We start from the raw sequence: 10861 nt of genomic DNA on the forward strand, positions 1-10861 counted from the left end.
AGGAGGAGGAGGAGGAGGAGGAGGAGGAGAGGAGGAGGCCCTGCCCTCATAGCTCACAGGAAGGAGGCAGAGAAGGGCTAAGGCCGGGTATAATTTTCAAATCACTCCCACTGAGGGGAGTGGGGCCACATGGCTTTAATCACAGTACTCAGGAGGCAGAGGCAGGGGGATACATTTGAGATCAAGGCCAGCCTGATCTATATAGTGAGTTCTAGGGCAGCAGGGGCTGCGGGGAGACCTGTCTTAAAAACAAACAAACAAAACAAAAGGAAACAATAACAAAAACCAAATCACACCCACCAATCTGATCTACTTTCTCCAGTAAGGCCTGACTTCCTGAAGCTTCCAGCATTTTCCAAAGGTCTACAGAAGACATTCTAGCAGACCTGCTATGGCCTTTGACTGCTGTTCTGCCTCATGTACAGTATGAGAACAGCATGTGTCCACCCCCAGACTGTGCACCGCTATGTCGTATATCTTATTTCTTCTTGAAAACTTTGCTGTTATTTTATTGGTATAGCATTTACATTAAATTTGTAGTCATAACCCTTAAGAGTACAGCAGTATATCATTCTGCATTGTACGATCTCACACCCTCCACCCTCACCATCCACTCCTACCACTGTCCATCCCCACCACCCACCACTGTCCACTGCCACCATCCACCTTCACTGTCCACCATACCATCCATCCTCCTAGCTCCCCACTGTCCACCATACCACTGTCCACCAGCCCTGCTGTCCATTACTAACCCCCCTCCACACCCCCACCTTTTACCACCCTCTACCACTCTCCACCCCACTGTTGTCCACCCCACCATCCACCCCCACCGCCCACCCCACTGTCATCTTCAGCTGCTTTCCAGTGAATTCCCAGTGCAATGAAATACTGACTGCACAGAACAGCAAGTGTTTACACCTGCACAGCATGGGAACCTGGAAACCATCAGCAGGGGAAGCACCCAGCAGAGAAAGGAATACTCTGTGAATTCATTTACATAAATCACAAACATGCAAATGCCTATGCAGCCTGGGGAAGTTCATAGAGGCCTGGAGGGGGCAGACAGGCTCATCACAGACACACTGAGGCCTCCCGTGGGAAAGAACTAGTTTCCTTCCCATGATGGTTCGTAAGAGAACACATCGAAGTTTGGAGTGAACCATCCCCCAAAGGCATTCTGAGTTGGGATTTGCACAGCAAGCCAGCAGGCAGAGTTTTTCTTGCCATCCTGTCTCCATCTGGCCAGGTCCAAGACTAAAGCCAGCTTCTGTCCCTGCAGCCCAGGGAGGCCCTGGAGTCTGTGGGGAGGCTCCTGCTGGTCCAGCCTGAGCTGCTCCAGGCCAGGACAGTGGTGGGAAATGAGGACACAGGTGTTGGGTGTTTAGTATTGAACTAGCTGAAACATGTGCTGTGCTGTGTGTGTGTGTGTGTGTGTGTGTGTGTGTATGTGTGTGTATGCATGCATGTGCATGCCCATCTGTCCCCCCACCCCCCCTTGATTTTAGGCCCTTCTCTGGGTTGAAGTGTTCACTGTTGCTCAGGGTGGTGATGGTCACTCAAGTCATTTTAAACTCTTCTCAGGAAAGAAAGGCCCTAACCACCTTATATTCATACCCAGAAGAATGAGGGACTGTTCCTGGCCTGGAGGATTCTAAATTGGGCAGAGACTTCTGTGCTGGAAACCCAGGCATTTCTGCTGGCTGAGCCATCCACAGGCTCCTTACGGCTTCAGAGCTCTGCCCCCACCATTTCTTCCTCACCCGCATGCTTTACCCATACCCCTTAGGAGGGAGGCAGGCATCCATTTCTCCCCGCCAAAGAAAACTGGCTCTGTGACTGCATGAAAAGAGGAAAAAAACGTTTTGACTAAAACCCAGATGAGGTAGGGTTGGACTAGAGCTTACTGTGCAATCCAGGGCCAGATGCCAGCAGGACCTGCACACCTTGGGGCTTGCCTTCCCTTGGTATGTGTGGGTGGTGCCCAGAGCAGGTGGGCTGTGTACCCTCACCCCAAGGGCAGGATTAGCTCTGCTGTTTATTTGTTGACCTCATGACCTTAGCCTTAGTTTATCACCTGTAAAATGGACACAGAGCCACCCAGACACCTCTGGAAAGTGAAGATTAAGTATAAAGTAAATTCAGTGTGATCGGTCCCCCCCCCCCCGCTCCATCTTTCTACTCCTAGAGCAACGATTCCCAGTGGGTACAGTTTTGTCCCTCGGAGATTATTTGGCAAAATCCTGAGCCTTGCCTGTGTAAATGGGGTGGTGGGGAAGGGAGGAACATGGGCTGGGGACACACTCAGACCATGCCAGTATAGCCATGTCCTTCCCCTTGGTGTGGACAGCACTCTCTACTCTGCAGTTGGTTTCTGGCCCCAGGTGCACACGGCTCATATTCTGAGTTAGAGATCAGGATTGGGTTCTGCATTTTGTTGATGGCCCTTTGGTATCTGTGGAAATAATTTTATGATTATTTTAGCATTTCTGCTACAGGATGGATGTTTTCTGAAAATTGCTAATATCAAACCATTCTTTCAGTCCTGAAGTAAGCTGGTGGGGTTTGCATACAACATGCTTGTAATGTGCTCCTGATGCAGCTCTGCATGGCTGTTCATCTTAGCAGCTCATCCTGTAGGCCTGTGTCCTAGCAGCTTTAACCAACAGCCCCCCACCCCCTGCTGGGGTCGATGTGATAGCAGTGTGGCTTTTGAGTCTGGGAACATTTCCCATGATACCCCAAGGCCTGCAGGCTGTCTTTTGTGCTGCAGGAGTCTGTGAAGCAGCACTCTCTCCTGTGGACGCTCTAGGTTCATCACCCATTTCATGGGAGTTTACGTGTTTTTTGGCATGACATCATTCAAAATAGCATGGCAGTTGAAAAAAACTGCCCCCACTTGCACAGTCCTTCCCACCTCTTCATTTACCCAGCCGGAATGGTTTTAGCTGATGTCTTTTTAATTACTTTATTTATTCATTTGGTGATTTATGTGTGTGCCATATGTGTATGCCAAGGTGTGCATGTGGAGGCCAGTGGACAACTTATAGGAGTTGGTTCTTCCAGCATGTGGGTCCTGGGGATTGAACTCAGGATGTCGGGCTTGCAGCAGATGCCTTCCTCCACTGAGCCATCTCACCAGTCCCAGGAGGTATCATTTGTTAACAGATTCTACCTTTTTACTCTATATGTTATTTGTTTTTATTTTAAGTGTATTAGTATATTGCCTACATGTTTGTAAGTGCATCCATGTCGTGCAGTGCCAATGGACAACAGAAGAGGACATCAAATCCCCTGGAACTGGAGTTACAGATGGTTGTTAGTCACCATGTAGGTGTTGGGATTCGAATCTGGGTCTTCTGCAAGAACAGCCAGCGCTCTTAACCTCTGAGCCATCTCTCCAGCTCCTATATTTGATTTTGTACCCAAATCATTTAATGGATAATTTCTAGTTGGAAGGGATGCTTTAATTTTTAGGTAAACATCTGGTTTGACTTGTGATTACAAGGTGTTGGTATCTCAACCTTAGGATGTGTTGACATTTCCTTTGTGAGAAAGTGATCAGACTTAGCCAACATTCCCCATGCCTGGAGGGGGCTTTCCAATTGGAACTGGAAATTTAGTGTGCACTAACATAAGTCATGTAACTATGCCTCTTATTTTAAGGCCTGTTTTCTACTTCATTAGACGTGAAGATGTAACTCCCTCCTCTGCTCTTTTTATGTATGTTTTGTTTGCCTGTGCATGTGTGCCCATCTCCTTATGTTTATCAAACTTTTCAAAGTGTAGTGTTATGTGTGCCTCAGAACATGGGCAGAGCTGGCTGAGTTTGACTCTGGTCCGATGCAGATCCAATGCAGTTCTATTCCATACCTGTATGACTACATGGTCACATGTCAGGATGACCATTCCAACCCCTGACTTTAGGATGGGGTCATGGTCCCCATGTGGCCAGTGGGATTTTAATGGACAGACATGACAGAGATCTGTGTGTTGGTGGGGACTTCCATTGTTTGGTCTTTTGTCACCAACAGGAATGCTTCAAACAGGCCCTGGTTCAAGAAGAATGGGGGTCATGGGCCCATAACTGACTCTTGTCCAGATCTGTTGAACCCCTATCAAACTACAGATGCATGACTGGGAAATGTGTGTCCATAGTGTGTATGTTCATGTGTGTGTGTGTGTGTGTGTGTGTGTGTGTGTGTGTCCATGCACATTTGTATGCATGCGTATAGAAGCCAGAGATCAAACTCAGGTGTCATTTCTCGGGCACAATCTACCTTGTTTTTTGAGACATGGTTTTGAGACACTGGACTGAAACTCACCAAATGGCTTAGTCTGGTTGGCCAGTGAGCCCCAGGGACCCACATCTCTACCTCCCCAGCACAGGGATGAACCTCATCTCCTCATGCTTGCAAGGAACCACTTTCCTTACTGAGCATCTCTCAGCCAAGTACTCACTGTTCAGTGTCACTGAGTTTGGGGTCTTGATGCCCAGAGTTGCTATGGCAAACGGCAACAATCCATGGGCCAATCTTACAATATCTTTATTTCGATGGGTCAAGCACTTTTCCAGTCAGGCTGCGGTAGCTCTGCTGCAGGTTTAGTGCTCTTTCATGCTGAGCTTGCTGCACACTCTGTTGTCTTGCTCTGCTCAGTGCACATTGAGGTGTGCTCGGAGTCCTGTCCCTTGCTTTGGCTGTGTTTAGGAAGTTTCTTCCTGTTCTGTAGGTGTGTTTCCCAGGCCTCCAGAGCCTGCAGGGATACGTGGGAGAACTGGTTTATGTTGCTGGGGGCCAAGATGTCCCAATGGTGTACCACGTGCAGACTGGACACCTGGCACAACTGGTCATGTTGTTCAGTGTAAGTAGCATGTCTGAGACCCTGAAGGGCCTGGAGTGTTCTCAGGGAGGACCCTCAGTCCTGAGCCAAAGGCTACACATGTTGGGGGGGCGTGTCTCTGGAGTGAGACCCAGCATCCCAGACACAAGAACCTGGAGTCTATCTGAGGGCAGGGGATGTGTGCTCCTGCTGGAGTCAGAACTGGAGCTAGGGTGGGTTGGTCACCTGCTTCACCTGGCATCGGTCACATCCACATTCTGGATTGGTGATGGCCCCTCTCCAGGGTGAGGCAGAGCTGCTGTAGATTGTCAGCAGGTCAAATTCTAGTCTCTTTTCAAGACCCATCTCAGGCCACCCAGGAAGAATGCGTCCAGTCATGTGGGTGTTCTTCAGTACAGACAAGCCAACACCTCAAACCAGCCATCACAAGGTCACCTTCATGCCCTGGCTTGTCACAGTACCCTTGCACCCTTTTCTTCCTCCTGTGATGCCCGTCTGAGTTTATGAGTGAGTTGCTCTTGTTACCTGGTGGTCTAGGGAATGTCCTCTGTATCTCAAAGTTCACCGAGTTCACAGGGCCTGCTCTTGGTGCGAGAATTGCTGTCCATCCCTGCAGTCCCAGTGGGATGCTCCCTCAGCACAGTGTTGCCCCTTTAGCTTCATGGCTCAGTTCAAACTCACAGCTCCTTGTCTCTCCTTTGGGGACTCTGGTGACAGGTCTGCTAGGTCTTCTGATGGTCCCAGCTGTGCTCCGATGTAAGACTTTTCCCCAAGCTGCGTTCTCTATTAGGGCCTTCATTTTAATCCTGTTTCTGTGATCTCAGTTTTTATCTGTTCTGTCCATGTACCTGAGATGACTGTCCAATTTTCTTCAGTTTTACAATGTGTCCCAGGAGCTCACTTAATTTATCCAGTTTATTTGGAGCTTTTGTTTGTACTTTGTGGCTATTTCCATATCTGGGCATTTATACTTCATGACAGAAAGTGCTCTAGTTACTTTTTCTGTTCTGTGATAAACACCATGACCAAAAGCAGCATGGGGTGTGTGTATGTGTGTTTGGGGGTGGGGAGTATCTATTTTGGCTTACACTTCCAGGTGGACAGTTCATCACTGAGGGGAGTCAGGGCAGGAACTTAAGACAAGAACCTGATGCAGAAACCACAGAGGAATGCTGTCTACTGGCCTGCTTCCTCTCACCCCTCTCTCAGCTAGCTTCCTTATACAGCCCAAACCTCTGCCTAGAGACTGTGCCACCCACGGTGGGCTGGGCCCTCCAACATCAATCATTAATTAAGACAGTCTCTTACAATTTCGCAAATTCCTGAACTGTTTCCCAGGGGGTTGGGTCAAGTTGATAATAAAACTAACCAGCACATTAAGACTGTCTTGTGATTATCCTCTTCTGATTCAGTGTGTGTGTATGTGCATGTGTATGTGTATATGCACATGCATATGGAGTCCAACAGTCAATGTCCAGTGTCTTCCTCATCCCTCTTCACCTTATCCTTTGAGATAGTGTTTCTTATTATGAAGTTCATCAGTTTGACGAGGCTGGCTGGCCATGAACCGCAGGGTCCTCCTGTCTCTGTGCCCCCACCTCCCTAGTGTTGGACAGATGCTTGCCATCTGCCACAGCCAGCTTTTACATGGGCACTAGGGATCCACACCCAGGCCCTAAGTGTTTAAACAGCAGCACATTCCTGACAGTTATCTCCCAGAACCCCCACCCTGCCTTTGACTTTTGTTCCTGTTTAATTCACATATATTTCCACTTGTACAGGTTTCTTTTTTTTTTTTTTTTTAAACACTTTGTGTGGTGGCTGGATTTTCCTGGAGCGTATCAGAAAGGCTCAGTGGGTTTCCTGGGTTTGAAACTCAGGACAGTGAAGTCCATAATAAAGGTCCATATATAAAGGGGGCTTCTGGAGGTCCACCTCTGACAGGCCCATCTGAAGAGGTCCTTCCTTAGCTGGTCCCACCTCTCACTTGGCTGCTTGCTCACCCTCACCAGGTCTCTGCTCCCTTCTTTGGGTTCCTTCTCTCAGGGACCATGGTGCTGGCTGAGGTCATCTGTGCTCTCCCACCGCAGACCCCACTGTGTCCACTGATGGCTCCTCTGCTGGCCTCTGACTGGCATCTGTGGGTTTTGCTCTCCTGAGCACTGTGCAGTGAGTAACAGGGGATGTTGTCCTGGGTAGTTCTCAAAGAATGTGGGGTGGTCTCTGCTGCCCTACTGTTTTATTAATTTAGCTTTTTTCCTTAGCATCTCTGAGGGTGACTGTGATAATCACAATGAGCCTGCCTTTCAGAATGAAGTGAGAATTCCTGGATGCTGCCCTTTGGTTTCAGATTTGGTTTTCTGTCTTTTATTTATTTGGTCATTTTGAGACAGGGTCTTGCTATGTATCCCTGGCTGGCTGGCCCTGGATCTTGCTGTGTAGTCCAAGCTGGCCTCAAACCTGTGGCAATCTTCCTGCCTCAGTTTCTCAAGTGCTAGAATTATAGGCATGTACCATTACAAATGGCTTTGGTTTATCTTTTGGAAGATAGGATCTTGCTACTGTAGCCCAGGCTGGCCCTCCCAGGGTAATCCTGCTTCAACTTCCTGAGTGCTAAGATTATAGCCTGTACTACCATACCTGGCTACCTTTCAGATTTAAATGGAAGTTTTTCTTACCTAGATTAGCAGACGTGTGGAATGTGGTTAAGAATGAGAAAGAATAGCTGGGTATGGTGGCCCACCTTTAGTCCGAGCACTCAGGAGGCAAAGGTAGGTGGATCTCTGTGAGCCTGGTCTACATAGTGAGTTCCAGGCCAGCTGGGACTACAGGGAGTCCCTGTCTCAAAAAAAAAAAAAGAAGGAAATAGTGCTGACTCAGGACTCATAGCAGGAGGTACCCAGCACATTGAACACCATAGGAGGAAGGCACCCCAAGCACTGCAGTACGTTTTGTCATGCTGCATGAATCAGTGTCCAGATTTAAAACACTTAGCCAGTAAGATGACTCAGTAGGTAAAGGCACTTGCTGCCAAGCCTCACAACCTAAGTCCAATCCTTGAGACCTACATGGTTGAGGGAAAAAGTGACTCCTGCAGGTTGTCCTCTGACCTCCACATGCATACTAGGGCATGTGTCCCCTCCACTCACACATACAAATAAATTGTAAAAAAATTCAAAGGCAATTTATGGCAAAGATTTGGGGGCTGGAGAGTTGGCTCAGTGGTTAGAGCACTTGCTGCTCTTACAGAGGACTGAAGTTCAATTCCCAGCATTTATGTTGGGTGGCTCACAACTGCCTGTAACTCTAGTTCCAAGGAATCAGGTGTCTTCTGGCCTTCACAGGCACACACACACACAATCTTACAAAACCTCCAAACCAGATTAGAACACAGCTCATTCTTTAGGCAGCAGGCAAAGGTGGTGTTTGTTTTACTAGGGCTGCTGCCCTAATTTGTTTTACTGGTATCCCCTACATCCTGCAGACTTGCCTGTGGACAGGGACCCTGTATGCTGAAGGCTCACTTGTGGACAGCATCCCCAACATGCTGCAGAGAGAGCTCCATACCATGTAGCTGGGGACAGTGATACATCCCACGCACAGCATGCTAAGATGAACTTTATTTTTACATTACTATATAACTCACTTGAAAGCTTAATTTAAAAAAAAGAAAAAAGAAAAAAGGAAACCCTACAACTTCACTGCTGTTGCAGGAAAGCCCTCTGTGATGTTACCAGCTGCCTCTACTAAGGTATTCTGTCACCAGGTCTACAGATGACTAGAAGAGCTCGTATCCCAAGTGGGGGGCCCCAAGTATCAGCTAACAACAAGACAGGGAGGTTCAGGTGTCAGGGACTTTGACTCCTCCTATCTCTCCCTTAGACAGGGACCACAGTGCCTCAGTGTCATAGCTTTGTGACAGGAACACAGGATGCCAATGCACTTGTACCTTGTGTTTTCCAAGCTGGCTCTGTGCCATGACTCCAGGCCCAGCCACACCCTTTGAAGACAGTTCCCCGTTTGTAAATGACACGGGCCTGTGAGGTCTCCTCACCCTGATCTGATGCCCTACAGGATTGGGAACCCAGAAAAATACTGAGTATGCTCAGAAGCCTTGTCCCTAGGCCTGAGTACTGTCTATCCTCAGCATGGCTCTAGGACTTGGAGGACAGTGGTAGAGCCCAGAGCCCTGGGCAGCCAGAGGAGCACAGGAGGTAGTGGAGAGGGAGGTCCCACCCTGCTGGACAGGCTGGTCCTACCTGGGGGTTTGTTCCTGAGTGATGTCTTTTTGAAGACAGCAATTCTGTATCAAACAACCACATCTCTTTTGGAACAGTCTCAAGCTTACAATTTGACTTACCATGGGCTCAGAAGAGGGTGAAGAAAAGCTGACATGTTTAATATGTTATCACTTTACTGCAATTATTTGTCAACAGTAACACTGGTGTAGTCTGCACGTGTACAATACAGAGAGCACAGCCTCACATGACTGGCACCAGGTGACATGCAGTACAGTTCCATCTTCCTCCTCAGAATGGTGTCCTTCAGCTGAGGACATGGCAGAGCCTGACTGGTGAGGAAAAGCAAGGGACTCAGGGAACAGAGAAGCTGGAAGCTCCTCACCAGCCCAGCCTGGCCCCACTCACACATACCATGCTTATCAATGCTCTTTCTGAACAGATGACAGAGAAAGAAGTGCCATGCCGACAGGATGGGGCAGGCAGGTGGAGTTGCTGGCAAGACAGATGGCTGACCTCCATTTTGCAGGATTTGCTCTCTGCAGAAATTCAAAGTGCTCAGTTTGCAGATCTGCTGGTACGTGACCTCGACGACATGACGGGGATGAAGAGGGAAATGGGTGGCCCCACAGGGTGGTGGGGTGATGACAGGCCATAGTGGGCTCCGGGGTCTCTTGTGGCTGGGCAGACCCGCTGGCTCACACGGTCCCAGGTGCAGCCTGTGGTGGCAGCTCCTCCCTTTGTGAAAGGGCCTCCGCCCAGGCAGGGGCCACAGGCAGTCCTCGGGTCCTAGGCTTAGGAGCACAGCACTGGAGGCTGCAGTGGCTCGAAGGGCTGAAACTGCAAAGTACAGCCCATGGGTGACTCAGGCACAGGGACATGGGCAGCATGTGACTCCAGGGAAGTGCATGGTCACACAGAGAAGCAACAAGAACACAGCTGGGGCATGTGGGGCCTGGCAGCTCACTGCACCATGAGAGGCAGTGGGGGCTTCGCTTGGCCAGGGCTGGGCACTCGTTGGCCAGGCGTGGTAATGACACGGGGGTCACGAGCACATGGCTGCATGGAATTACGGTGATCACTGTTGCCACTCAGAACACAACACGGGACACACACACCGCCCTGGGCTGCCCAGCGCTCACGCCACCTGCCTGCTGGGGGCTGGGGACTAGATGAGGGAGTTATGGCGTTGGGTGGACGAGGATGAGAGCGATCGTTGTGTTGGGGATGGGCTCCTCTGCCACGTGGGTCCTTGGAGAACTGGGGTGAGTGTGGTTTGCCATGTGTAGAGGGAAGGAATGTGGAGCATAAGGGTTCACAGTTATGGCAGCCAGTATAAAGTGTCTAAAGGTCTGTGGGGCCAAGGTCCTGAGACAGCCAGCTCAGAGCTGGGTGTCCCAAGTGCTACGGTACAGGTGACTGCGCTTAGCCTAGTTGCTTACCTGAAATAACCGCAGTTATAATACTGGTTACTTAGGGTAGTACTCTGTTAATAAAATAGGGATCTATACAAAGCAGGACGGTCAGGTTCTATGTACTTGGCACAGTGAGTAATGAGTGCGTAAGGTTTCAGCCAGGCTAGAGGGAGTCTCTTTGTATGAAAATATGGAAGGATTGGAATTTGTTCTAGTGGGGGGGGTGGGTTCTGGTCTACTCTCACACACTCGTCTAGACTGATTTCCTATCACGTAAGTGGAGGTCCTTGGGAGGTTGCTATTGTTAGCTGTGTGGATGAAATGCTTGTCTTTCACACACAAACACTACCTATACAGTATGTATATATA

Source organism: Nannospalax galili, unplaced genomic scaffold (assembly GCF_000622305.1).
Source record: "Nannospalax galili isolate Female #2095 unplaced genomic scaffold, S.galili_v1.0 scaffold332, whole genome shotgun sequence".
NCBI classification, from domain to species: Eukaryota; Metazoa; Chordata; class Mammalia; order Rodentia; family Spalacidae; genus Nannospalax; species Nannospalax galili.